Source organism: Pseudomyrmex gracilis, unplaced genomic scaffold, assembly GCF_002006095.1.
Source record: "Pseudomyrmex gracilis isolate BER0280 unplaced genomic scaffold, ASM200609v1 scaffold_726, whole genome shotgun sequence".
In the NCBI taxonomy this organism is placed as follows: domain Eukaryota; kingdom Metazoa; phylum Arthropoda; class Insecta; order Hymenoptera; family Formicidae; genus Pseudomyrmex; species Pseudomyrmex gracilis.
In genome coordinates, this window is record NW_018021310.1 from 24,861 (window position 1) to 33,365 (window position 8,505).

General features: G+C 35.0%; 1 pseudogene; it reads right to left on the reverse strand.

Moving 5' to 3' along the window:
- Positions 1–3,633: 3,633 nt before the first annotated feature.
- LOC109861393 overlaps positions 3,634–8,505 on the reverse strand; it is a 23,195-nt pseudogene continuing 18,323 nt past the window's right edge.

The following is an 8,505-nucleotide window of genomic DNA, read 5'->3' on the forward strand; positions in this document are numbered from 1 at the left end:
ATATAAATGTATGAGGACGGAATGTACTTGGTTCGGAAGCGCAGTAAATAGCTGTTCGTGTTAACAAGAGTCGGAGAAGAGTTGTCTTCGTGATACACCCTGCGCTGTAGTCTAACTGCCTCGAAAGGGGGAGTCCAAGAGTTACCCCACCCCGGAGGAGGACGGATGTTTGAGAGAACTTCTTCTACCGTATCGTTGTCATCTATTCCACGAAGAATATACTGCTTGACAACCCGAAAACTCGGGATAAAGGAGATCCACTCACCCGTAGGGGTGATCTTGTCGCCGACAGTAGAGAAAGTCTCTACAAACTTATTAGCTGCACCACCTGTAGGAAAGACCACAGAGAACTTGTTCTTCCCTATAGATCTAAGGTCAAAGGCACCTTGGAATGCATCATAAACTAGAACGTTAAGTCTTTTTCCAATGCCTAGTACACTAATGGCACTAGAAGACAAACTACCAGGGTTAGTATTGGCATCAGTAGAAAGAATCTCAATGTGAACAAGAGAGGGACCCGTTGAGTCTTTTTCGTATTTATTCAGAAGCAACGCAGTTTGAGAACTCGTTAATGACGAGAACACTCTTTTACGTGGGAGTTCTTTACCACTTATCAAACGTTTCTTCACCTTTTTGACATTAGAATCCGAAGTACCGGAAGAATCTTTGATCTCCCGCGAGTAGTTGCACTCAGGTTTACTTTTTAAGGCTTGCCCCAGGGATTGTTCCTCCCGCAGCGGTAGTGGATCCTTCGCAATGTCTATGTTAAAATCAAAGTCCATCAGGCTAAAACACGACAAAGTGTCGAGTAGAGACTCAGCAAGATGGCGTCTGGGCGCCGGGGCTGCCCCGCAAGCAGGTTATGACAAACGAAAGTAAGATTACTAAGTCTGAGCGTAAAAAAAAGAAAAAACAAATCAGAAAAAGCTCACCCGATCGGCGTGAAGGCCAAGCAAATACTCAGCAAAGCAAAGCGTAACACGCGCAGGAAGCACAGGAACACCGGGAGGGATCAATATAGAAGCGACTCACTCGCGATCTCAGCACAGAATCGAGTCTCTATAGTTCACATTTTTTATTTTTTTACTTTTCTCACAAACCACGAAGTAAGAGTAAAGACATCGAACTTGATAACGCGCGAATGGAAAAAGGGTCCCGATTTTTACGGTTTATTGGGAGGAAATCCGCTCAAGGGAATAGATTTCTACGGTTGGACGCCATTTGCAAAACTGTGCATGTACACAACTAACACATGTACACGTTTAGTATATATAACAAGATAGATTACATACACTAAACGTGTACATGTGTTAGTTGTGTACATGCACAGTTTTGCAAATGGCGTCCAACCGTAAAAACCTATTCCCTTGAGCGGATTCTCTCCCAATGAATCGTAAATTCGGGACCACTTTTGTATCACGGAGTTCGATCTCCTTACTCTTACTTCGTGTCACAAACACAAACAGCGAATTCGGTAGTCTGCGCCCTGTACTAGTGCGCACTGCTCACATAGCATCATCACTCTTAATTATAATTAAATAAGTTCTTCAAAATAATAATGGATTTAATATAAACATCCATTAATATAAACATTTATACGTCTATCTGTCATTTATCATAGAGAGAAATATTGCACGGAGCTAAATAATTGCATAAATATTTTTTATGCAATAATAAACGCTCAGTTAGATAAATAATGAAAAGCACGGCAAATATATATATTTTTAATAATTTATTAAGTCTTGAAAAATATATCTGTTAAATATCTATAATATACGTCTAATGGATGTCCATAATAGATTTTTTATGGATATCTATAGTGGACGTAGCATAGATATGCATTAGACGTCCATCCATCATCCATCATGGAGATGGAGCTGTGGATGTTGTATGGATCTCTAATAGACGTCACGTTCTGTGTGGGAAGCGATGCTAGATGTACGCGTATTTTATATGTATGTATACATTTATAAAGAATTATTGACATATATCCTAAATTTATTTCTACAAATTATATACCTATATACATATATATATATATATATATATATATATATATATATGTGTGTATATATATGTATAATCTTTATCATAATATATATAAAATTATGTTTAAATTTGAATTAAATTGACAATAATTATATAAATATTAAAATAACATCTATGTGAAATATTGTAATATTTGTACTTTTTACAACAATTAATTGTCTGTATAATATTTAATTTTAAACAATTTTACAATATTTCTATTTTATCAAAATATATAATCAAAAAATATAATTTATATTATGCATGTGTACGCGATATTTATCATTTATTAGTACATAATTAAATTTTCCTAAACAGATATGAAAAGCGATTAAGTATTATGGTCAAACTGCATTCTCTTAGTAGAATCAATTAAAATTTCACTAATTGATTCAGTGATAATATCACTGATTTGCAGTGAAAAAATGCTTCTCTTAGGTTAGGGTTAGGTCCTAAGCGTTAGGTTAAAAAATAATCTGTCAGTAACAGATTATTTTTATTAGAAAACAGTTAAAATTTCACTGATTTACTTAAGTAACAAATAGTTTTATTTAGAATCAAGAACAATATCACTGAATGCCATTAACATACTAGTTTTAAAGTAATTGATTGTGAAAGTTTCAATGGCTAAATTGATAGAGTGCCTGCTTGATAATCAGAGGGTTCTAGGTTTTAGGTTCGAATCCAGTCGAAATGATTATCTGATACAATGGGTTTTTTCGGCAAACTAGAACAACATAGAGAATAACCAAGAAAACTTACTCGAGAACATAAATTATAAATCTAAGTCATTTTTTTATATTATAAATGTCATTTTGCTATCAAATCGTGTTGCGCAGATCTTGCTTCATATTTGGCGTCAATTTGGTCTCAGATTATGTTATCAAGCTTGCTCGGTTTTTGCTAGCAATTTGCTGTTACTTTTTGTCGACAAGCTTTGGCAACGAAATCGAAGCCTAATGCGGACACAGTTGATGCCAATTTGGTAAGTATTTTTGCTTAAAATTGCTGACAATTTGCCGGCAAATTGCGAACAAATTGTTTACTGGGTATCTGTCGCCTCGCAACTGCTTAATAATCTCATAAAGCTCTAAAAAGTTTGCGCTAAACTTTTTACCTGGAGAGGCTTGCGTTTGCTTAATATAGCCACTAAGTTTCCTACTTGGTATATAATGGCTTTCCTTCGTCTACGGTCATAGGTTTTCTTATTTTCATGGTGAATTTTCTCGATAGCGATCTTTGCATGTTCGCGCAGCGACAATCGCTTTTCTTATAGATTGTTTATTACATCTTCTTCAATTAATTTGCGTAATTCGAAATTGTCACGCAGACGCATGGAGTTTTTTATTAATATTTTGAAAGGACTAAAACCTGTACTCCTCACTGGAGTAGCATGTAAAAATTGCTGTACTCGATCGACATGCCTAAATCAACTCTTAGGGTGTGGCGCGGAAAGCTACTTACTAAACAATAGAATTATGAGATGATTAATTCTTTCTACTTGACCGTTGCTTCGCGGTACACCAACAGTTGTTCAATTTTCTTGTCGTTACAATACGTTTTAAAGTCAGTAGAGGTGAACACGAATAAATAAAATACGCACAATCATCCAATCAACTTCAAAGGCGGAAACTCTTGCTCGTAGAATCCTCTCTGCGTGATCGAAGGCTGCTAAGGTGCTAAGAGATCCAATTCTCCGAAAGGTTGCGTATTGTAGTGATCAGGAACTCCAGGCAAACTAGCCGAACCGTAACCTCCAATTAAATCGCCAGTTCTCGCGTTATAATCTTTCTGATTTCCGATCTTTGTAAGATCCCTACAGCCAAAAATTGGACATACTCCGAAGTTGCGTCTTAGAAGAGGTTCCAGCATTGTCATTGGCGGTAGCTGTCGCAACTGTGCCATCAGATTATCCACAAATGTGTCGTAGTCTTCATTATAACGTGAGATCTTGCGAGACTCTAACGAGAGATCTTTGCCTTGGCTTTGTTTTCATTTCTGCTGATATTGTCTTCTTTTCAACTTTTTGAGATCTAAATCAGATTAAATCACAAATATATAATTTTAATTTTACAAAATTTTTAAAAGAAAAACAATTCTTCTTAATCACGACTGTAATGATTTCTAACGTATTGAATCAAGAGGCACGGTAGTGCCTCGTGCTAAGTTCACGCGCAACGAAGTGGCGCTCGAATGCGCGAGCACACTGTGCCTCTTATACGCGAAAATCAGGCATTTCAGTGGAGGGGAGATGTTTAATCAGCATTTTTTTAATAACGACTGAACCGATCGACTTTTTTTTGGACTCGTTCGATTTGCATTGAAAAACTGAAGAAACACTTATTCTTGCGGTTTTTTGGTGTGTGGCTTCTAAATGGAGATACTGGAATATAAACGAAAATGTGTGCGGAATTTATGATGTTCGGACGTCGTCTCTAGACTAAGGAATGTAAAAGGAATGTGTGTATGTTCCTAGTGCTTCTAAGAGATGGCGGTATAAGCGCGTTGAACAAAAGAGAAAGAAAGAAAGAAAGAAAGAAAGAGAGAGAGAGAGAGAGAGAGAGAGAGAGAGAGAGAGAGAGAGAGAGAGAGAGAGAGANGAGAAAGAAAGAAAGAAAGAAAGAAAGAGAGAGAGAGAGAGAGAGAGAGAGAGAGAGAGAGAGAGAGAGAGAGAGAGAGAGAGAGAGAAATATGCATGTTAAATAATCAACAGTGCATTATAGTCTTGAAAAAGTTAAATATCATTGTTGTTTGCTGAACTGTATTGTCGCATTTCAACTGTAGATGCTGATTTATATAAATATTTATATAAATATTATGTGTATTCTTCTTAAGTAATTCTTCTTAAGTATTATAAAATATATAAATTAAAGTAAGATTTAAAATATTGAAAATTATATAAAGATTAAACTAGATATAATTACTAAATTATAATTGTTCTTTTTATTTATTTAAGTACACAAAGATAAGAACAAATATTGAAAAAGAATCGTCATCTCTTATACTAGTAAAGAATAAAATAATTATTATAATTAACACAAACAAGTGTTTGGTTTTTTATACGCATTTGACTTATTTTAATATTCTACATTTAACGATACATAGTCCTTTCCGCAAATCGCGGATATCTCGAGAACCAGAAAAGTTAGCTTGAAACTAATTTTGCAGGTACCTTCAATCGGCTACTCTGCGATTTATGGCAAAGAGTGAAAGTTAACAAATTGAATATTTCAAGAACGGTACAAGTTAGAGCAAAATGGTTTTCGGATCTCGTTTTGTATTAGTTAAATGCAAAATACCACGTAATAAAAGTTTAATAATTTTTATTATTTAAACATTCGATTGTTAAAAACAAAACCTAGAATTTTCAAACCGGACTGGTAGTTTGCAGTTTGGTGTGCTGAGAATTATAGTGCAAATCGTTTTTCTCTATCTCCTTTGTTAGTTATTAATTTTGCAACTAACTGTGATGCTATGTGGTTGCGACTTAAGGGTGATAACTTGTCGACGTTGGCGTAAGGGTTACGATGGTAACTCATAAGTAATGGTAACTCGCTCGGAACAGTAGTTTTTTGATGATGTTAGTTACAACAAAATGGTGGTACTGGTAACTTTAATCCCGAATTTCGACTCCCGAAACAACGATTTTAACGTAAGTGATTTACCGACGGTGGGAGATCTAGATAGTTTTAGGTTCTAGAGGAAAAAACGTATATAACTATATATAAATAATACAAGTTAGATTCAGTTTAAATATAAAGTTCAGTTTAAATATAAAGTCAATATTATATTTATAAAAAATATGCTATAAAAATGTTTATCTTAGAAAAAATTAATAAATGTGTGTTACTATTGTTGAGAAAAAACAAAATAAAGAAATGTGTGTTACTATTGTTGAGAAAAAACAAAATAAAGAAACAATGGAAAAGAAAAAGAATTTGAAGAGAAAAAATAGCGCATCATCTATCTCACACGCACGTACGTACAACCAAGTAAACTTATGTATATTAAAGTTTTTAGTTTACTATAATATAATAATGTATGTACAAAAATTACAAACGTTTATATTCATTTTTTAGACAAACTAACAAAAACTTAAACAAAATATAAAGTGTGTGATACTTTAAGAAACAAAATATAAAGTGTGTGATACTTTAAGAAACAAAATATAAAGTGTGTGATACTCTAAAAACTTACCTTTTCAAAAGAAGGTAAAAACAGGCGCCAAGTACACGCACAACACGTATTGTATTTAAATTAAATCATTTTTTTATTTATACTCTAAAAACTTCTTTTTCTATAAAATCTGTTTTACAAAATTTATATACTACAAAACATTCTTTTTCTAAAAACCCGTTTTACAAAAAAAGTGATATCACAAAGTAGCACCAAGTAAATTTTGTACGTTATTTTGTACATTATTATCCTAATCTAAGTATACATAACTATTTTGTTAGGTTTTCGTTACGGAAAAAATTTTGAAAGAAAGAATTGTCTGGGCCTATTAAATTAACAAAAAGATTTGTAGTGAAACTAACAAGTAGACTCAGCAAAACTTTACTTTTCATGAAAAACAAAAAAAAGAAAAAGAAAAAGTTTTGTCAAATAAAAAATATTTAATGCAAAAACTTAAATTAACAAAACAATTTGTAGTGAAACTAACAAGTAGACGCAGCAAAACTTTACTTTCCGTGAAAAACAAAAACAAAAAAAAATTTGTCAAAATAAAAAATATTTAATGCAAAAAAACTTGGCGCGGCTGCACCAAAAATTTATCTACAGACAGACATGTGCACATGTAAATATCAGACTGCCGTGCATATAAAATTTTCAGTTCATTATATTTGAGGTGCGCATAAAGTTCAAGAATAGTAAAATGAGGGGAATTGGTAACACTAACGCGAGTAGTTTGGACAAACGTATTAACAGATTATATATATATACTCACCAGTTTTATCATTCAATTACTCTGTCCATGAACTCTTCTTTGGCAGTAAGAAAATCTTTGGTATCAGTCTGCAATTGACTGGTTGGCGTTGTAGTTGATAGAATGTCCTCAAGGCCAACCTCTTTCTTTACTTCGACCAAAGGCACTGCATTGGAATAGTGGACATTGGAAAACCGTAACGGTTTGTGGTAGACTTGCAATAGGCCCTTGGCTATGAGGCACTTGTTGAACAGATTGTTGTTAAACAAAGGAAGTCGAAGAAGAAGAAGAGAATGATGATAATAAAGAAGAAATCGGTTTTTGATCCACTATCGGTTTTTGTGTGATTTGCACTTGAGGCTGCTAGATCTGAGTATGAAATATTACTGGAATTGTTGGTCGGTAGTGGCATCGTCTTCGATGCCATTCCAGTCACTAATGGTTTACTTTGCACGGCGACGCGTTGTGGAGTCGGAGGTCTCTCGCTCATACCAGTCCCTGACTTAACCTGATTGTCACCAGAAATCTCTTGATTTAGTAGGAACGCCCAGAGATGTTCTTGCCATTGTTACCGTTGAAGAAATAGGTTGTTGATTTACTAAAGAACTTGCTGAAGAATTTGCTAAAGTACTAGAAATTGATTTTGTTGGTGCTTGTTGCTTTGAACTCTCAGGTTGTCCTTTTTGTGCTGCTATCGGGATTGAACTAGATATTGAAGGTTTAGGTGGTTCTTATTTAATGAACTTTGATTCACAGGTGTTACTGAATGTGACAAGAAAGAAGTTTCCCTTGTAAGAAGAACTTATTTAGTGTTTAGTATCGGTTTTAGTCTTTTGTTAATTTGCTCAGAACTTCTTGCTAAGGACGTAAAAATGGTTGTGACAAAAAAGGCATGGCTAACTGAGCTTCCAGCGAAAGACATGCAGATGAACCTGGCCTTTGTAATGCTTCTGCAGGAATGGCACATCCTGCAGAAAGTATTTGTATTTGTGTTTTGTAATAGTTGCTTCAACAATACATTTTGGGATTCTTCTAATTGTAAAGAACTAGAAGAACTTTTGCTACCTTGTGACGGGGCTAGCCCCGTCACTTGTACATATGTTAATATTATTTCTTTGTTTTCATTGTTCTTATTGCTTACTATTATTACTCTGTATTTTTCTTGATTCATTATATTATATTCAGTTACGGCATATCAGCATATAGTCATTATGTTCCCGTCCTCGCGCCGTAGTATAGCGAATAACATAGTTCCGACCGTTCCACGCATCAAGCAACAGTTCCGTATACTGATCTATATTACAAGCCGCAGTAATATAGCATAGAAGAGCGCACGTGGACCTGTGTCCATATGACACTGCACAAGTGCGTGATTACCGCGTAAACAACCGCATACCGCACGCCGACCCCGGACGGACCATAGGCCGCTCCGGGGTATAAAAGCCGAGCAGTTTCGACAGTCGAGACCAGTTCCTGCTCTCTAGTTCGAGGCGTTGTCTTGGGCTAGAGGGTTCCTCCGGTGCTAGAGGCGTTGTCTCGAAACACCATCT